The sequence below is a fragment of the Pleurodeles waltl genome, chromosome 4_1, assembly GCF_031143425.1.
Source record: "Pleurodeles waltl isolate 20211129_DDA chromosome 4_1, aPleWal1.hap1.20221129, whole genome shotgun sequence".
Taxonomy (NCBI): Eukaryota; Metazoa; Chordata; class Amphibia; order Caudata; family Salamandridae; genus Pleurodeles; species Pleurodeles waltl.
In genome coordinates this window covers 56067294-56085768 of record NC_090442.1, presented here as the reverse complement: position 1 = coordinate 56085768, position 18475 = coordinate 56067294, and the positions used below count along the sequence as shown (strand labels likewise).

The 18475-nt window shown below is 52.4% G+C and overlaps 5 non-coding genes across 5 annotated transcripts; all 5 read left to right on the top strand.

Annotated features, from left to right (window-relative positions):
- The first annotated feature begins 2288 nt into the window (after window positions 1–2288).
- On the top strand, window positions 2289–2359 carry TRNAG-GCC (transfer RNA glycine (anticodon GCC)). Its single transcript has one exon. It is a non-coding gene; the product is annotated as a tRNA-Gly (tRNA).
- A 4405-nt stretch (window positions 2360–6764) lies between these two features.
- On the top strand, window positions 6765–6835 carry TRNAG-GCC (transfer RNA glycine (anticodon GCC)). The gene has a single exon. It is a non-coding gene; the product is annotated as a tRNA-Gly (tRNA).
- Window positions 6836–8992: 2157 nt separating this feature from the next.
- On the top strand, window positions 8993–9063 carry TRNAG-GCC (transfer RNA glycine (anticodon GCC)). The gene has a single exon. It is a non-coding gene; the product is annotated as a tRNA-Gly (tRNA).
- A 4403-nt stretch (window positions 9064–13466) lies between these two features.
- TRNAG-GCC (transfer RNA glycine (anticodon GCC)) lies at window positions 13467–13537 on the top strand. The gene has a single exon. It is a non-coding gene; the product is annotated as a tRNA-Gly (tRNA).
- Window positions 13538–17940: 4403 nt separating this feature from the next.
- On the top strand, window positions 17941–18011 carry TRNAG-GCC (transfer RNA glycine (anticodon GCC)). Its single transcript has one exon. It is a non-coding gene; the product is annotated as a tRNA-Gly (tRNA).
- Window positions 18012–18475: the final 464 nt, after the last annotated feature.

Sequence of the window (18475 nt, the reverse complement as noted above, 5' to 3'; positions counted from 1 at the left end):
AATGCATGGGCCTCATCACTACTGTCTACGGCAGGGCTCTCTGCTCAGCCTATGTAAGTGAAGCATTGGTGGTTCAGTGGTAGAATTCTCGCCTGCCACGCGGGAGGCCCGGGTTCGATTCCGGCCAATGCAAAGCACCCTTATTTTGGCTTTGCTTTAGAAATCAGAGATATAGACTTGGTGGGGAAAAAAATGTCAAAGAGTGACCCCGACGTGATTTGAACACGCAACCGTCTGATCTGGAGTCAGACGCGCTACCGTTGCGCCATGAGGTCCCTGTGCATGCAGTTCTCAGCCCCGGATCAAGAAATGCTTCTGTGCCTTTTATTGGCCCTCAGTACGCCTGTGGTTAAAGTAGAAGGCTTGGTGTCCCGTTTCCAGTCCTATTGGTGGAAATGACTAGAGGTGAAGAGATGAGAGAAGATAGAAATGTTGAGATAGAGCATGTCACGCAGGCAAAGCGAGAGCTCTAAGAGCAAAGCCAGACAGCTGTGTTTTAATTCAGGACTTGATGTAGGCAAAAGCATACGTCCCTGGGTGGGCTTGAACCACCAACCTTTTGATTAACAGCCGAACGCGCTAACCGATTGCGCCACAGAGACCAACCACCGCAGTGAGCGTGTTGGGACTCAATATATGTTTTTACCTTTGTGCTCCTGCCTCCAGCTCTAAGGTCCTGGCATAAGACAGGTAGGCTTAGACTCCATTGTGACATGTCTTACTTCTCTTAGAAGAAGGTTCTGAGTTGCCAGGCAGCTTATCTTCTGCCGGGCACACTTTCCTTTGCAGGCTTTCAGGTTGTGAATCCAGCACTGCTTAGGTGTCCATGTCAGACATGAGCAGCTCATTGAGCCCCACTGTGTGTTTTTTGTGGAGATACAACTCTCAGACTAGAGGGAGCAGGCGGGAAGTGGGTGAGACTCACACAGGGTGGGTGGGGCAGTTAAAGGATGTTATCTAATAGTGTAATCGAGGAGTTGGGTTTTTTGTGCACTACACTTTAACCAGCGATTCTTTCTAAAAGGAAATCCCAGGGCAGTACCTGCAATGAGTGGCATCCCCACACCCGAGGTTGCATTGTGGTAGCTGTTCCCTGAGCCCATAGCCCCTGTCCCCATGTCGCCCTTTCTCCTCGTGTAACTCACCTCAGGTTCGGTGGCTCTGATACTTGCTGCTTCTGCGCGATCATCCCCATGATCTGGGCCTTTGTACGAAATGTCATGTAAGATGACTTTATTCAGCACAGCGTTTGTCATTTGCTTGGTTGTCCTGTCACTGTTGGATGTTTTCTTGCGCAGACTACTGTCTAATGGTGGGAAGGCAACGAGACACGTGATTTTCTCTTTCCTTGTTAGCATAGTTTCCTGCCACTGTCTTGTTGTGCTGCCTGCCTGTGAGACACGTGTCTTGCCCATCTCAGCTCCACTGTGGCATGTTAGATATGTCTTTGAGCAGAGTCCCGGTCCCAGAGCTGCTGCCTTCTCTGCACTCTGGCTTGTAAGACTGCAGGCAAAGGCCCTCCCTGGCCCCTCAGCCAGATAGATACATTTACCTGCAGGGCTCAGCTTTGGTGAAAGATATTGGCGAGAGAGAGGAAAGGGGACGGCCCGTGGTGCACCCCCTATTTTGCATAGAACCACAGCCTCCTGGGAGGGCAGAGACATGAGGGTTCTCAGGGAAAGCCCTCCCAGGAGTGTTGAAGGGCAGGACGTGAAACACAGCAATCCCGGAATGGCCTGGTCTAAGATGCCTGTGCAATAGGCCTGGCCCTAGGCTTCCGGGGCTCTTCCTCGGCAGAGGCCCCAGTGGTATGAGCCCGACCAGGGCTGTAGGGCGCGTTGGGAGCGCGTTAGGGACGCGAAAGAGGGCGCAGGGCGCAGAACTCTGCCCGTTTCTCCCCAGGATTTTGGGGAGGACAGGGAATCTGGCCAGGTCAGTGACTAGGCTTTCCCAGAAGGAAAGTCCAGTGACAGTGGCATGTTGTGAAACACAAGATTGCTGGTGGTCTGGAGGGTGCTTTCTGTCAGCCACTTCTCCCGGGAGCAGCCAGAGAGCAGGCTGATGTCGTGCTCTGTCAAGCACAACACTGGCCCCAAACCACTGTCCTTAGCAAAAGCAGAAACATTCATAGTTTCAGTCTCCTGCATCTGATTCCTGCCATCAGCATGTGAACGTTTGGCAGTCCAAGGCTTGCCATGCAAACTTTGTTCATAGGTGTCCCATGCGAATGCATGGGCCTCATCACTACTGTCTACGGCAGGGCTCTCTGCTCAGCCTATGTAAGTGAAGCATTGGTGGTTCAGTGGTAGAATTCTCGCCTGCCACGCGGGAGGCCCGGGTTCGATTCCCGGCCAATGCAAAGCGCCCTTCTTTTGGCTTTGCTTTAGAAGTCAGAGATATAGACTTGGTGGGCAAAAAAATGTCAAAGAGTGACCCCGACGTGATTTGAACACGCAACCTTTTGATCTGGAGTCAGACGCGCTACCGTTGCGCCACGAGGTCCCTGTGCATGCAGTTCTCAGCCCCGGATCAAGAAATGCTTCTGTGCCTTTTATTGGCCCTCAGTACGCCTGTGGTTAAAGTAGAAGGCTTGGTGTCCCGTTTCCAGTCCTATTGGTGGAAATGACTAGAGGTGAAGAGATGAGAGAAGATAGAAAATGTTGAGATAGAGCATGTCACTCAGGCAAAGCGAGAGCTCTAAGAGCAAAGCCAGACAGCTGTGTTTTAATTCAGGACTTGATGTAGGCAAAAGCATACGTCCCTGGGTGGACTTGAACCACCAACCTTTCGGCTAACAGCCAAACGCACTAACCGATTGCGCCACAGAGACCAACCACCGCATTGAGAGTGTTGGGACTCAATATATGTTTTTACCTTTGTGCTCCTGCCTGCAGCTCTAAGGTCCTGGCATAAGACAGGTAGGCTTAGACTCCATTGTGACATGTCTTACTTCTCTTAGAAGAAGGTTCTGAGTTGCCAGGCAGCTTATCTTCTGCCGGGCACACTTTCCTTTGCAGGCTTTCAGGTTGTGAATCCAGCACTGCTTAGGTGTCCATGTCAGACATGAGCAGCTCATTGAGCCCCACTGTGTGTTTTTTGTGGAGATACAACTCTCAGACTAGAGGGAGCAGGCGGGAAGTGGGTGAGACTCACACAGGGTGGGTGGGGCAGTTAAAGGATGTTATCTAATAGTGTAATCGAGGAGTTGGGTTTTTTGTGCAATACACTTTAACCAGCGATTCTTTCTAAAAGGAAATCCCAGGGCAGTACCCGCAATGAGTGGCATCCCCACACCCGAGGTTGCATTGTGGTAGCTGTTCCCTGAGCCCCTAGCCCCTGTCCCCATGTCGCCCTTTCTCCTCGTGTAACTCACCTCAGGTTCGGTGGCTCTGATACTTGCTGCTTCTGCGCGATCATCCCCATGATCTGGGCCTTTGTACGAAATGTCATGTAAGATGACTTTATTCAGCACAGCGTTTGTCATTTGCTTGGTTGTCCTGTCACTGCTGGATGTTTTCTTGCGCAGACTACTGTCTAATGGTGGGAAGGCCACGAGACAGGTGACTTTTCTCTTTCCTTGTTAGCATAGTTTCCTGCCACTGTCTTGTTGTGCTGCCTGCCTGTGAGACATGTGTCTTGCCCATCTCAGCTCCACTGTGGCATGTTAGATATGTCTTTGAGCAGAGTCCCGGTCCCAGAGCTGCTGCCTTCTCTGCACTCTGGCTTGTAAGACTGCAGGCAAAGGCCCTCCCTGGCCCCTCAGCCAGATAGATACATTTACCTGCAGGGCTCAGCTTTGGTGAAAGATATTGGCGAGAGAGAGGAAAGGGGACGGCCCGTGGTGCACCCCCTATTTTGCATAGAACCACAGCCTCCTGGGAGGGCAGAGACATGAGGGTTCTCAGGGAAAGCCCTCCCAGGAGTGTTGAAGGGCAGGACGTGAAACACAGCAATCCCGGAATGGCCTGGTCTAAGATGCCTGTGCAATAGGCCTTGCCCTAGGCTTCCGGGGCTCTTCCTCGGCAGAGGCCCCAGTGGTATGAGCCCGACCAGGGCTGTAGGGCGCGTTGGGAGCGCGTTAGGGACGCGAAAGAGGGCGCAGGGCGCAGAACTCTGCCCGTTTCTCCCCAGGATTTTGGGGAGGACAGGGAATCTGGCCAGGTCAGTGACTAGGCTTTCCCAGAAGGAAAGTCCAGTGACAGTGGCATGTTGTGAAACACAAGATTGCTGGTGGTCTGGAGGGTGCTTTCTGTCAGCCACTTCTCCCGGGAGCAGCCAGAGAGCAGGCTGATGTCGTGCTCTGTCAAGCACAACACTGGCCCCAAACCACTGTCCTTAGCAAAAGCAGAAACATTCATAGTTTCAGTCTCCTGCATCTGATTCCTGCCATCAGCATGTGAATGTTTGGCAGTCCAAGGCTTGCCATGCAAACTTTGTTCATAGGTGTCCCATGCGAATGCATGGGCCTCATCACTACTGTCTACGGCAGGGCTCTCTGCTCAGTCTATGTAAGTGAAGCATTGGTGGTTCAGTGGTATAATTCTCGCCTGCCACGCGGGAGGCCCGGGTTCGATTCCCGGCCAATGCAAAGCGCCCTTCTTTTAGCTTTGCTTTAGAAGTCAGAGATATAGACTTGGTGGGCAAAAAAATTTCAAAGAGTGACCCCGACGTGATTTGAACACGCAACCTTTTGATCTGGAGTCAGACGCGCTACCGTTGCACCACGAGGTCCCTGTGCATGCAGTTCTCAGCCCCGGATCAAGAAATGCTTCTGTGCCTTTTATTGGCCCTCAGTACGCCTGTGGTTAAAGTAGAAGGCTTGGTGTCCCGTTTCCAGTCCTATTGGTGGAAATGACTAGAGGTGAAAAGATGAGAGAAGATAGAAATGTTGAGATAGAGCATGTCACGCAGGCAAAGCGAGAGCTCTAAGAGCAAAGCCTGACAGCTGTGTTTTAATTCAGGACTTGATGTAGGCAAAAGCATACGTCCCTGGGTGGGCTTGAACCACCAACCTTTCGATTAACAGCCGAACGCACTAACCGATTGCGCCACAGAGACCAACCACCGAAGTGAGCGTGTTGGGACTCAATATATGTTTTTACCTTTGTGCTCCTGCCTGCAGCTCTAAGGTCCTGGCATAAGACAGGTAGGCTTAGACTCCATTGTGACATGTCTTACTTCTCTTAGAAGAAGGTTCTGAGTTGCCAGGCAGCTTATCTTCTGCCGGGCACACTTTCCTTTGCAGGCTTTCAGGTTGTGAATCCAGCACTGCTTAGGTGTCCATGTCAGACATGAGCAGCTCATTGAGCCCCACTGTGTGTTTTTTGTGGAGATACAACTCTCAGACTAGAGGGAGCAGGCGGGAAGTGGGTGAGACTCACACAGGGTGGGTGGGGCAGTTAAAGGATGTTATCTAATAGTGTAATCGAGGAGTTGGGTTTTTTGTGCACTACACTTTAACCAGCGATTCTTTCTAAAAGGAAATCCCAGGGCAGTACCCGCAATGAGTGGCATCCCCACACCCGAGGTTGCATTGTGGTAGCTGTTCCCTGAGCCCATAGCCCCTGTCCCCATGTCGCCCTTTCTCCTCGTGTAACTCACCCCAGGTTCGGTGGCTCTGATACTTGCTGCTTCTGCTGCGCGATCATCCCCATGATCTGGGCCTTTGTACGAAATGTCATGTAAGATGACTTTATTCAGCACGGCGTTTGTCATTTGCTTGGTTGTCCTGTCACTGTTGGATGTTTTCTTGCGCAGAGTACTGTCTAATGGTGGGAAGGCCACGAGACACGTGACTTTTCTCTTTCCTTGTTAGCATAGTTTCCTGCCACTGTCTTGGTGTGCTGCCAGCCTGTGAGACACGTGTCTTGCCCATCTCAGCTCCACTGTGGCATGTTAGATATGTCTTTGAGCAGAGTCCCGGTCCCAGAGCTGCTGCCTTCTCTGCACTCTGGCTTGTAAGACTGCAGGCAAAGGCCCTCCCTGGCCCCTCAGCCAGATAGATACATTTACCTGCAGGGCTCAGCTTTGGTGAAAGATATTGGCGAGAGAGAGGAAAGGGGACGGCCCGTGGTGCACCCCCTATTTTGCATAGAACCACAGCCTCCTGGGAGGGCAGAGACATGAGGGTTCTCAGGGAAAGCCCTCCCAGGAGTGTTGAAGGGCAGGACGTGAAACACAGCAATCCCGGAATGGCCTGGTCTAAGATGCCTGTGCAATAGGCCTGGCCCTAGGCTTCCGGGGCTCCTCCTCGGCAGAGGCCCCAGTGGTATGAGCCCGACCAGGGCTGTGCCCGACCAGGGCTGTAGGGCGCGTTGGGAGCGCGTTAGGGACGCGAAAGAGGGCGCAGGGCGCAGAACTCTGCCCGTTTCTCCCCAGGATTTTGGGGAGGACAGGGAATCTGGCCAGGTCAGTGACTAGGCTTTCCCAGAAGGAAAGTCCAGTGACAGTGGCATGTTGTGAAACACAAGATTGCTGGTGGTCTGGAGGGTGCTTTCTGTCAGCCACTTCTCCCGGGAGCAGCCAGAGAGCAGGCTGATGTCGTGCTCTGTCAAGCACAACACTGGCCCCAAACCACTGTCCTTAGCAAAAGCAGAAACATTCATAGTTTCAGTCTCCTGCATCTGATTCCTGCCATCAGCATGTGAACGTTTGGCAGTCCAAGGCTTGCCATGCAAACTTTGTTCATAGGTGTCCCATGCGAATGCATGGGCCTCATCACTACTGTCTACGGCAGGGCTCTCTGCTCAGCCTATGTAAGTGAAGCATTGGTGGTTCAGTGGTAGAATTCTCGCCTGCCACGCGGGAGGCCCGGGTTCGATTCCCGGCCAATGCAAAGCGCCCTTCTTTTGGCTTTGCTTTAGAAGTCAGAGATATAGACTTGGTGGGGAAAAAAATGTCAAAGAGTGACCCCGACGTGATTTGAACACGCAACCTTCTGTTCTGGAGTCAGACGCGCTACCGTTGCGCCACGAGGTCCCTGTGCATGCAGTTCTCAGCCCCGGATCAAGAAATGCTTCTGTGCCTTTTATTGGCCCTCAGTACACCTGTGGTTAAAGTAGAAGGCTTGGTGGCCCGTTTCCAGTCTTATTGGTGGAAATGACTAGCGGTGAAGAGATGAGAGAAGATAGAAATGTTGAGATAGAGCATGTCACGCAGGCAAAGCGAGAGCTCTAAGAGCAAAGCCAGACAGCTGTGTTTTAATTCAGGACTTGATGTAGGCAAAAGCATACGTTCCTGGGTGGGCTTGAACCACCAACCTTTCAGTTAACAGCCAAACGCGCTAACCGATTGCGCCACAGAGACCAACCACCGCAGTGAGCGTGTTGGGACTCAATATATGTTTTTACCTTTGTGCTCCTGCCTCCAGCTCTAAGGTCCTGGCATAAGACAGGTAGGCTTAGACTCCATTGTGACATGTCTTACTTCTCTTAGAAGAAGGTTCTGAGTTGCCAGGCAGCTTATCTTCTGCCGGGCACACTTTCCTTTGCAGGCTTTCAGGTTGTGAATCCAGCACTGCTTAGGTGTCCATGTCAGACATGAGCAGCTCATTGAGCCCCACTGTGTGTTTTTTGTGGAGATACAACTCTCAGACTAGAGGGAGCAGGCGGGAAGTGGGTGAGACTCACACAGGGTGGGTGGGGCAGTTAAAGGATGTTATCTAATAGTGTAATCGAGGAGTTGGGTTTTTTGTGCACTACACTTTAACCAGCGATTCTTTCTAAAAGGAAATCCCAGGGCAGTACCCGCAATGAGTGGCATCCCCACACCCGAGGTTGCATTGTGGTAGCTGTTCCCTGAGCCCCTGGCCCCTGTCCCCATGTCGCCCTTTCTCCTCGTGTAACTCACCTCAGGTTCGGTGGCTCTGATACTTGCTGCTTCTGCACGATCATCCCCATGATCTGGGCCTTTGTACGAAATGTCATGTAAGATGACTTTATTCAGCACAGCGTTTGTCATTTGCTTGGTTGTCCTGTCACTGTTGGATGTTTTCTTGCGCAGAGTACTGTCTAATGGTGGGAAGGCCACGAGACACGTGACTTTTCTCTTTCCTTGTTAGCATAGTTTCCTGCCACTGTCTTGGTGTGCTGCCAGCCTGTGAGACACGTGTCTTGCCCATCTCAGCTCCACTGTGGCATGTTAGATATGTCTTTGAGCAGAGTCCCGGTCCCAGAGCTGCTGCCTTCTCTGCACTCTGGCTTGTAAGACTGCAGGCAAAGGCCCTCCCTGGCCCCTCAGCCAGATAGATACATTTACCTGCAGGGCTCAGCTTTGGTGAAAGATATTGGCGAGAGAGAGGAAAGGGGACGGCCCGTGGTGCACCCCCTATTTTGCATAGAACCACAGCCTCCTGGGAGGGCAGAGACATGAGGGTTCTCAGGGAAAGCCCTCCCAGGAGTGTTGAAGGGCAGGACGTGAAACACAGCAATCCCGGAATGGCCTGGTCTAAGATGCCTGTGCAATAGGCCTGGCCCTAGGCTTCCGGGGCTCTTCCTCGGCAGAGGCCCCAGTGGTATGAGCCCGACCAGGGCTGTAGGGCGCGTTGGGAGCGCGTTAGGGACGCGAAAGAGGGCGCAGGGCGCAGAACTCTGCCCGTTTCTCCCCAGGATTTTGGGGAGGACAGGGAATCTGGCCAGGTCAGTGACTTGGCTTTCCCAGAAGGAAAGTCCAGTGACAGTGGCATGTTGTGAAACACAAGATTGCTGGTGGTCTGGAGGGTGCTTTCTGTCAGCCACTTCTCCCGGGAGCAGCCAGAGAGCAGGCTGATGTCGTGCTCTGTCAAGCACAACACTGGCCCCAAACCACTGTCCTTAGCAAAAGCAGAAACATTCATAGTTTCAGTCTCCTGCATCTGATTCCTGCCATCAGCATGTGAACGTTTGGCAGTCCAAGGCTTGCCATGCAAACTTTGTTCATAGGTGTCCCATGCGAATGCATGGGCCTCATCACTACTGTCTACGGCAGGGCTCTCTGCTCAGCCTATGTAAGTGAAGCATTGGTGGTTCAGTGGTAGAATTCTCGCCTGCCACGCGGGAGGCCCGGGTTCGATTCCCGGCCAATGCAAAGCGCCCTTCTTTTGGCTTTGCTTTAGAAGTCAGAGATATAGACTTGGTGGGCAAAAAAATGTCAAAGAGTGACCCCGACGTGATTTGAACACGCAACCTTTTGATCTGGAGTCAGACGCGCTACCGTTGCGCCACGAGGTCCCTGTGCATGCAGTTCTCAGCCCCGGATCAAGAAATGCTTCTGTGCCTTTTATTGGCCCTCAGTACGCCTGTGGTTAAAGTAGAAGGCTTGGTGTCCCGTTTCCAGTCCTATTGGTGGAAATGACTAGAGGTGAAGAGATGAGAGAAGATAGAAATGTTGAGATAGAGCATGTCACTCAGGCAAAGCGAGAGCTCTAAGAGCAAAGCCAGACAGCTGTGTTTTAATTCAGGACTTGATGTAGGCAAAAGCATACGTCCCTGGGTGGACTTGAACCACCAACCTTTCGGCTAACAGCCGAACGCACTAACCGATTGCGCCACAGAGACCAACCACTGCAGTGAGCGTGTTGGGACTCAATATATGTTTTTACCTTTGTGCTCCTGCCTGCAGCTCTAAGGTCCTGGCATAAGACAGGTAGGCTTAGACTCCATTGTGACATGTCTTACTTCTCTTAGAAGAAGGTTCTGAGTTGCCAGGCAGCTTATCTTCTGCCGGGCACACTTTCCTTTGCAGGCTTTCAGGTTGTGAATCCAGCACTGCTTAGGTGTCCATGTCAGACATGAGCAGCTCATTGAGCCCCACTGTGTGTTTTTTGTGGAGATACAACTCTCAGACTAGAGGGAGCAGGCGGGAAGTGGGTGAGACTCACACAGGGTGGGTGGGGCAGTTAAAGGATGTTATCTAATAGTGTAATCGAGGAGTTGGGTTTTTTGTGCACTACACTTTAACCAGCGATTCTTTCTAAAAGGAAATCCCAGGGCAGTACCCGCAATGAGTGGCATCCCCACACCCGAGGTTGCATTGTGGTAGCTGTTCCCTGAGCCCCTAGCCCCTGTCCCCATGTCGCCCTTTCTCCTCGTGTAACTCACCTCAGGTTCGGTGGCTCTGATACTTGCTGCTTCTGCGCTATCATCCCCATGATCTGGGCCTTTGTACGAAATGTCATGTAAGATGACTTTATTCAGCACAGCGTTTGTCATTTGCTTGGTTGTCCTGTCACTGTTGGATGTTTTCTTGCGCAGACTACTGTCTAATGGTGGGAAGGCCACGAGACACGTGACTTTTCTCTTTCCTTGTTAGCATAGTTTCCTGCCACTGTCTTGTTGTGTTGCCTGCCTGTGAGACACGTGTGTTGCCCATCTCAGCTCCACTGTGGCATGTTAGATATGTCTTTGAGCAGAGTCCCGGTCCCAGAGCTGCTGCCTTCTCTGCACTCTGGCTTGTAAGACTGCAGGCAAAGGCCCTCCCTGGCCCCTCAGCCAGATAGATACATTTACCTGCAGGGCTCAGCTTTGGTGAAAGATATTGGCGAGAGAGAGGAAAGGGGACGGCCCGTGGTGCACCCCCTATTTTGCATAGAACCACAGCCTCCTGGGAGGGCAGAGACATGAGGGTTCTCAGGGAAAGCCCTCCCAGGAGTGTTGAAGGGCAGGACGTGAAACACAGCAATCCCGGAATGGCCTGGTCTAAGATGCCTGTGCAATAGGCCTGGCCCTAGGCTTCCGGGGCTCTTCCTCGGCAGAGGCCCCAGTGGTATGAGCCCGACCAGGGCTGTGCCCGACCAGGGCTGTAGGGCGCGTTGGGAGCGCGTTAGGGACGCGAAAGAGGGTGCAGGGCGCAGAACTCTGCCCGTTTCTCCCCAGGATTTTGGGGAGGACAGGGAATCTGGCCAGGTCAGTGACTAGGCTTTCCCAGAAGGAAAGTCCAGTGACAGTGGCATGTTGTGAAACACAAGATTGCTGGTGGTCTGGAGGGTGCTTTCTGTCAGCCACTTCTCCCGGGAGCAGCCAGAGAGCAGGCTGATGTCGTGCTCTGTCAAGCACAACACTGGCCCCAAACCACTGTCCTTAGCAAAAGCAGAAACATTCATAGTTTCAGTCTCCTGCATCTGATTCCTGCCATCAGCATGTGAATGTTTGGCAGTCCAAGGCTTGCCATGCAAACTTTGTTCATAGGTGTCCCAAGCGAATGCATGGGCCTCATCACTACTGTCTACGGCAGGGCTCTCTGCTCAGCCTATGTAAGTGAAGCATTGGTGGTTCAGTGGTAGAATTCTCGCCTGCCACGCGGGAGGCCCGGGTTCGATTCCGGCCAATGCAAAGCACCCTTATTTTGGCTTTGCTTTAGAAATCAGAGATATAGACTTGGTGGGGAAAAAAATGTCAAAGAGTGACCCCGACGTGATTTGAACACGCAACCGTCTGATCTGGAGTCAGACGCGCTACCGTTGCGCCATGAGGTCCCTGTGCATGCAGTTCTCAGCCCCGGATCAAGAAATGCTTCTGTGCCTTTTATTGGCCCTCAGTACGCCTGTGGTTAAAGTAGAAGGCTTGGTGTCCCGTTTCCAGTCCTATTGGTGGAAATGACTAGAGGTGAAGAGATGAGAGAAGATAGAAATGTTGAGATAGAGCATGTCACGCAGGCAAAGCGAGAGCTCTAAGAGCAAAGCCAGACAGCTGTGTTTTAATTCAGGACTTGATGTAGGCAAAAGCATACGTCCCAGGGTGGGCTTGAACCACCAACCTTTCGATTAACAGCCGAACGCGCTAACCGATTGCGCCACAGAGACCAACCACCGCAGTGAGCGTGTTGGGACTCAATATATGTTTTTACCTTTGTGGTCCTGCCTGCAGCTCTAAGGTCCTGGCATAAGACAGGTAGGCTTAGACTCCATTGTGACATGTCTTACTTCTCTTAGAAGAAGGTTCTGAGTTGCCAGGCAGCTTATCTTCTGCCGGGCACACTTTCCTTTGCAGGCTTTCAGGTTGTGAATCCAGCACTGCTTAGGTGTCCATGTCAGACATGAGCAGCTCATTGAGCCCCACTGTGTGTTTTTTGTGGAGATACAACTCTCAGACTAGAGGGAGCAGGCGGGAAGTGGGTGAGACTCACACAGGGTGGGTGGGGCAGTTAAAGGATGTTATCTAATAGTGTAATCGAGGAGTTGGGTTTTTTGTGCACTACACTTTAACCAGCGATTCTTTCTAAAAGGAAATCCCAGGGCAGTACCCGCAATGAGTGGCATCCCCACACCCGAGGTTGCATTGTGGTAGCTGTTCCCTGAGCCCATAGCCCCTGTCCCCATGTCGCCCTTTCTCCTCGTGTAACTCACCCCAGGTTCGGTGGCTCTGATACTTGCTGCTTCTGCTGCGCGATCATCCCCATGATCTGGGCCTTTGTACGAAATGTCATGTAAGATGACTTTATTCAGCACGGCGTTTGTCATTTGCTTGGTTGTCCTGTCACTGTTGGATGTTTTCTTGCGCAGACTACTGTCTAATGGTGGGAAGGCCACGAGACACGTGACTTTTCTCTTTCCTTGTTAGCATAGTTTCCTGCCACTGTCTTGGTGTGCTGCCAGCCTGTGAGACACGTGTCTTGCCCATCTCAGCTCCACTGTGGCATGTTAGATATGTCTTTGAGCAGAGTCCCGGTCCCAGAGCTGCTGCCTTCTCTGCACTCTGGCTTGTAAGACTGCAGGCAAAGGCCCTCCCTGGCCCCTCAGCCAGATAGATACATTTACCTGCAGGGCTCAGCTTTGGTGAAAGATATTGGCGAGAGAGAGGAAAGGGGACGGCCCGTGGTGCACCCCCTATTTTGCATAGAACCACAGCCTCCTGGGAGGGCAGAGACATGAGGGTTCTCAGGGAAAGCCCTCCCAGGAGTGTTGAAGGGCAGGACGTGAAACACAGCAATCCCGGAATGGCCTGGTCTAAGATGCCTGTGCAATAGGCCTGGCCCTAGGCTTCCGGGGCTCTTCCTCGGCAGAGGCCCCAGTGGTATGAGCCCGACCAGGGCTGTAGGGCGCGTTGGGAGCGCGTTAGGGACGTGAAAGAGGGCGCAGGGCGCAGAACTCTGCCCGTTTCTCCCCAGGATTTTGGGGAGGACAGGGAATCTGGCCAGGTCAGTGACTAGGCTTTCCCAGAAGGAAAGTCCAGTGACAGTGGCATGTTGTGAAACACAAGATTGCTGGTGGTCTGGAGGGTGCTTTCTGTCAGCCACTTCTCCCGGGAGCAGCCAGAGAGCAGGCTGATGTCGTGCTCTGTCAAGCACAACACTGGCCCCAAACCACTGTCCTTAGCAAAAGCAGAAACATTCATAGTTTCAGTCTCCTGCATCTGATTCCTGCCATCAGCATGTGAACGTTTGGCAGTCCAAGGCTTGCCATGCAAACTTTGTTCATAGGTGTCCCATGCGAATGCATGGGCCTCATCACTACTGTCTACGGCAGGGCTCTCTGCTCAGCCTATGTAAGTGAAGCATTGGTGGTTCAGTGGTAGAATTCTCGCCTGCCACGCGGGAGGCCCGGGTTCGATTCCCGGCCAATGCAAAGCGCCCTTCTTTTGGCTTTGCTTTAGAAGTCAGAGATATAGACTTGGTGGGGAAAAAAATGTCAAAGAGTGACCCCAACGTGATTTGAACACGCAACCTTCTGATCTGGAGTCAGACGCGCTACAGTTGCGCCACAAGGTCCCTGTGCATGCAGTTCTCAGCCCCGGATCAAGAAATGCTTCTGTGCCTTTTATTGGCCCTCAGTACGCCTGTGGTTAAAGTAGAAGGCTTGGTGTCCTGTTTCCAGTCCTATTGGTGGAAATGACTAGCGGTGAAGAGATGAGAGAAGATAGAAATGTTGAGATAGAGCATGTCACGCAGGCAAAGCGAGAGCTCTAAGAGCAAAGCCAGACAGCTGTGTTTTAATTCAGGACTTGATGTAGGCAAAAGCATACGTCCCTGGGTGGGCTTGAACCGCCAACCTTTCGGTTAACAGCCGAACGCGCTAACCGATTGCGCCACAGAGACCAACCACCGCAGTGAGTGTGTTGGGACTCAATATATGTTTTTACCTTTGTGCTCCTGCCTGCAGCTCTAAGGTCCTGGCATAAGACAGGTAGGCTTAGACTCCATTGTGACATGTCTTACTTCTCTTAGAAGAAGGTTCTGAGTTGCCAAGCAGCTTATCTTCTGCCAGGCACACTTTCCTTTGCAGGCTTTCAGGTTGTGAATCCAGCACTGCTTAGGTGTCCATGTCAGACATGAGCAGCTCATTGAGCCCCACTGTGTGTTTTTTGTGGAGATACAACTCTCAGACTAGAGGGAGCAGGCAGGAAGTGGGTGAGACTCACACAGGGTGGGTGGGGCAGTTAAAGGATGTTATCTAATAGTGTAATCGAGGAGTTGGGTTTTTTGTGCACTACACTTTAACCAGCGATTCTTTCTAAAAGGAAATCCCAGGGCAGTACCCGCAATGAGTGGCATCCCCACACCCGAGGTTGCATTGTGGTAGCTGTTCCCTGAGCCCCTAGCCCCTGTCCCCATGTCGCCCTTTCTCCTCGTGTAACTCACCTCAGGTTCGGTGGCTCTGATGCTTGCTGCTTCTGCGCGATCATCCCCATGATCTGGGCCTTTGTACGAAATGTCATGTAAGATGACTTTATTCAGCACAGCGTTTGTCATTTGCTTGGTTGTCCTGTCACTGTTGGATGTTTTCTTGCGCAGACTACTGTCTAATGGTGGGAAGGCCACGAGACACGTGACTTTTCTCTTTCCTTGTTAGCATAGTTTCCTGCCACTGTCTTGTTGTGCTGCCTGCCTGTGAGACACGTGTCTTGCCCATCTCAGCTCCACTGTGGCATGTTAGATATGTCTTTGAGCAGAGTCCCGGTCCCAGAGCTGCTGCCTTCTCTGCACTCTGGCTTGTAAGACTGCAGGCAAAGGCCCTCCCTGGCCCCTCAGCCAGATAGATACATTTACCTGCAGGGCTCAGCTTTGGTGAAAGATATTGGCGAGAGAGAGGAAAGGGGACGGCCCGTGGTGCACCCCCTATTTTGCATAGAACCACAGCCTCCTGGGAGGGCAGAGACATGAGGGTTCTCAGGGAAAGCCCTCCCAGGAGTGTTGAAGGGCAGGACGTGAAACACAGCAATCCCGGAATGGCCTGGTCTAAGATGCCTGTGCAATAGGCCTGGCCCTAGGCTTCCGCGGCTCTTCCTCGGCAGAGGCCCCAGTGGTATGAGCCCGACCAGGGCTGTAGGGCGCGTTGGGAGCGCGTTAGGGACGCGAAAGAGGGCGCAGGGCGCAGAACTCTGCCCGTTTCTCCCCAGGATTTTGGGGAGGACAGGGAATCTGGCCAGGTCAGTGACTAGGCTTTCCCAGAAGGAAAGTCCAGTGACAGTGGCATGTTGTGAAACACAAGATTGCTGGTGGTCTGGAGGGTGCTTTCTGTCAGCCACTTCTCCCGGGAGCAGCCAGAGAGCAGGCTGATGTCGTGCTCTGTCAAGCACAACACTGGCCCCAAACCACTGTCCTTAGCAAAAGCAGAAACATTCATAGTTTCAGTCTCCTGCATCTGATTCCTGCCATCAGCATGTGAACGTTTGGCAGTCCAAGGCTTGCCATGCAAACTTTGTTCATAGGTGTCCCATGCGAATGCATGGGCCTCATCACTACTGTCTACGGCAGGGCTCTCTGCTCAGCCTATGTAAGTGAAGCATTGGTGGTTCAGTGGTAGAATTCTCGCCTGCCATGCGGGAGGCCCGGGTTCGATTCCGGCCAATGCAAAGCGCCCTTCTTTTGGCTTTGCTTTAGAAGTCAGAGATATAGACTTGGTGGGGAAAAAAATGTCAAAGAGTGACCCCGACGTGATTTGAACACACAACCGTCTGATCTGGAGTCAGACGCACTACCGTTGCGCCACGAGGTCCCTGTGCATGCAGTTCTCAGCCCCGGATCAAGAAATGCTTCTGTGCCTTTTATTGGCCCTCAGTATGCCTGTGGTTAAAGTAGAAGGCTTGGTGTCCCGTTTCCAGTCCTATTGGTGGAAATGACTAGAGGTGAAGAGATGAGAGAAGATAGAAATGTTGAGATAGAGCATGTCACGCAGGCAAAGCGAAAGCTCTAAGAGCAAAGCCAGACAGCTGTGTTTTAATTCAGGACTTGATGTAGGCAAAAACATACGTCCCTGGGTGGGCTTAAACCACCAACCTTTCGGTTAACAGCCGAACACGCTAACCGATTGCGCCACAGAGACCAACCACCGCAGTGAGCGTGTTGGGACTCAATATATGTTTGTACCTTTGTGCTCCTGCCTGCAGCTCTAAGGTCCTGGCATAAGACAGGTAGGCTTAGACTCCATTGTGACATGTCTTACTTCTCTTAGAAGAAGGTTCTGAGTTGCCAGGCAGCTTATCTTCTGCCGGGCACACTTTCCTTTGCAGGCTTTCAGGTTGTGAATCCAGCACTGCTTAGGTGTCCATGTCAGACATGAGCAGCTCATTGAGCCCCACTGTGTGTTTTTTGTGGAGATACAACTCTCAGACTAGAGGGAGCAGGCGGGAAGTGGGTGAGACTCACACAGGGTGGGTGGGGCAGTTAAAGGATGTTATCTAATAGTGTAATCGAGGAGTTGGGTTTTTTGTGCACTACACTTTAACCAGCGATTCTTTCTAAAAGGAAATCCCAGGGCAGTACCCGCAATGAGTGGCATCCCCACACCCGAGGTTGCATTGTGGTAGCTCTTCCCTGAGCCCATAGCCCCTGTCCCCATGTCGCCCTTTCTCCTCGTGTAACTCACCCCAGGTTCGGTGGCTCTGATACTTGCTGCTTCTGCTGCGCGATCATCCCCATGATCTGGGCCTTTGTACGAAATGTCAAGTAAGATGACTTTATTCAGCACGGCGTTTGTCATTTGCTTGGTTGTCCTGTCACTGTTGGATGTTTTCTTGCGCAGACTACTGTCTAATGGTGGGAAGGCCACGAGACACGTGACTTTTCTCTTTCCTTGTTAGCATAGTTTCCTGCCACTGTCTTGGTGTGCTGCCAGCCTGTGAGACACGTGTCTTGCCCATCTCAGCTCCACTGTGGCATGTTAGATATGTCTTTGAGCAGAGTCCCGGTCCCAGAGCTGCTGCCTTCTCTGCACTCTGGCTTGTAAGACTGCAGGCAAAGGCCCTCCCTGGCCCCTCAGCCAGATAGATACATTTACCTGCAGGGCTCAGCTTTGGTGAAAGATATTGGCGAGAGAGAGGAAAGGGGACGGCCCGTGGTGCACCCCCTATTTTGCATAGAACCACAGCCTCCTGGGAGGGCAGAGACATGAGGGTTCTCAGGGAAAGCCCTCCCAGGAGTGTTGAAGGGCAGGACGTGAAACACAGCAATCCCGGAATGGCCTGGTCTAAGATGCCTGTGCAATAGGCCTGGCCCTAGGCTTCCGGGGCTCTTCCTCGGCAGAGGCCCCAGTGGTATGAGCCCGACCAGGGCTGTGCCCGACCAGGGCTGTAGGGCGCGTTGGGAGCGCGTTAGGGACGCGAAAGAGGGCGCAGGGCGCAGAACTCTGCCCGTTTCTCCCCAGGATTTTGGGGAGGACAGGGAATCTAGCCAGGTCAGTGACTAGGCTTTCCCAGAAGGAAAGTCCAGTGACAGTGGCATGTTGTGAAACACAAGATTGCTGGTGGTCTGGAGGGTGCTTTCTGTCAGCCACTTCTCCCGGGAGCAGCCAGAGAGCAGGCTGATGTCGTGCTCTGTCAAGCACAACACTGGCCCCAAACCACTGTCCTTAGCAAAAGCAGAAACATTCATAGTTTCAGTCTCCTGCATCTGATTCCTGCCATCAGCATGTGAACGTTTGGCAGTCCAAGGCTTGCCATGCAAACTTTGTTCATAGGTGTCCCATGCGAATGCATGGGCCTCATCACTACTGTCTACGGCAGGGCTCTCTGCTCAGCCTATGTAAGTGAAGCATTGGTGGTTCAGTGGTAGAATTCTCGCCTGCCACGCGGGAGGCCCGGGTTCGATTCCCGGCCAATGCAAAGCGCCCTTCTTTTGGCTTTGCTTTAGAAGTCAGAGATATAGACTTGGTGGGGAAAAAAATGTCAAAGAGTGACCCCGACGTGATTTGAACACGCAACCTTCTGATCTGGAGTCAGACGCGCTACCGTAGCGCCACGAGGTCCCTGTGCATGCATTTCTCAGCCCCGGATCAAGAAATGCTTCTGTGCCTTTTATTGGCCCTCAGTACGCCTGTGGTTAAAGTAGAAGGCTTGGTGGCCCGTTTCCAGTCTTATTGGTGGAAATGACTAGAGGTGAAGAGATGAGAGAAGATAGAAATGTTGAGATAGAGCATGTCACGCAGGCAAAGCGAGAGCTCTAAGAGCAAAGCCAGACAGCTGTGTTTTAATTCAGGACTTGATGTAGGCAAAAGCATACGTTCCTGGGTGGGCTTGAACCACCAACCTTTCAGTTAACAGCCGAACGCGCTAACCGATTGCGCCAC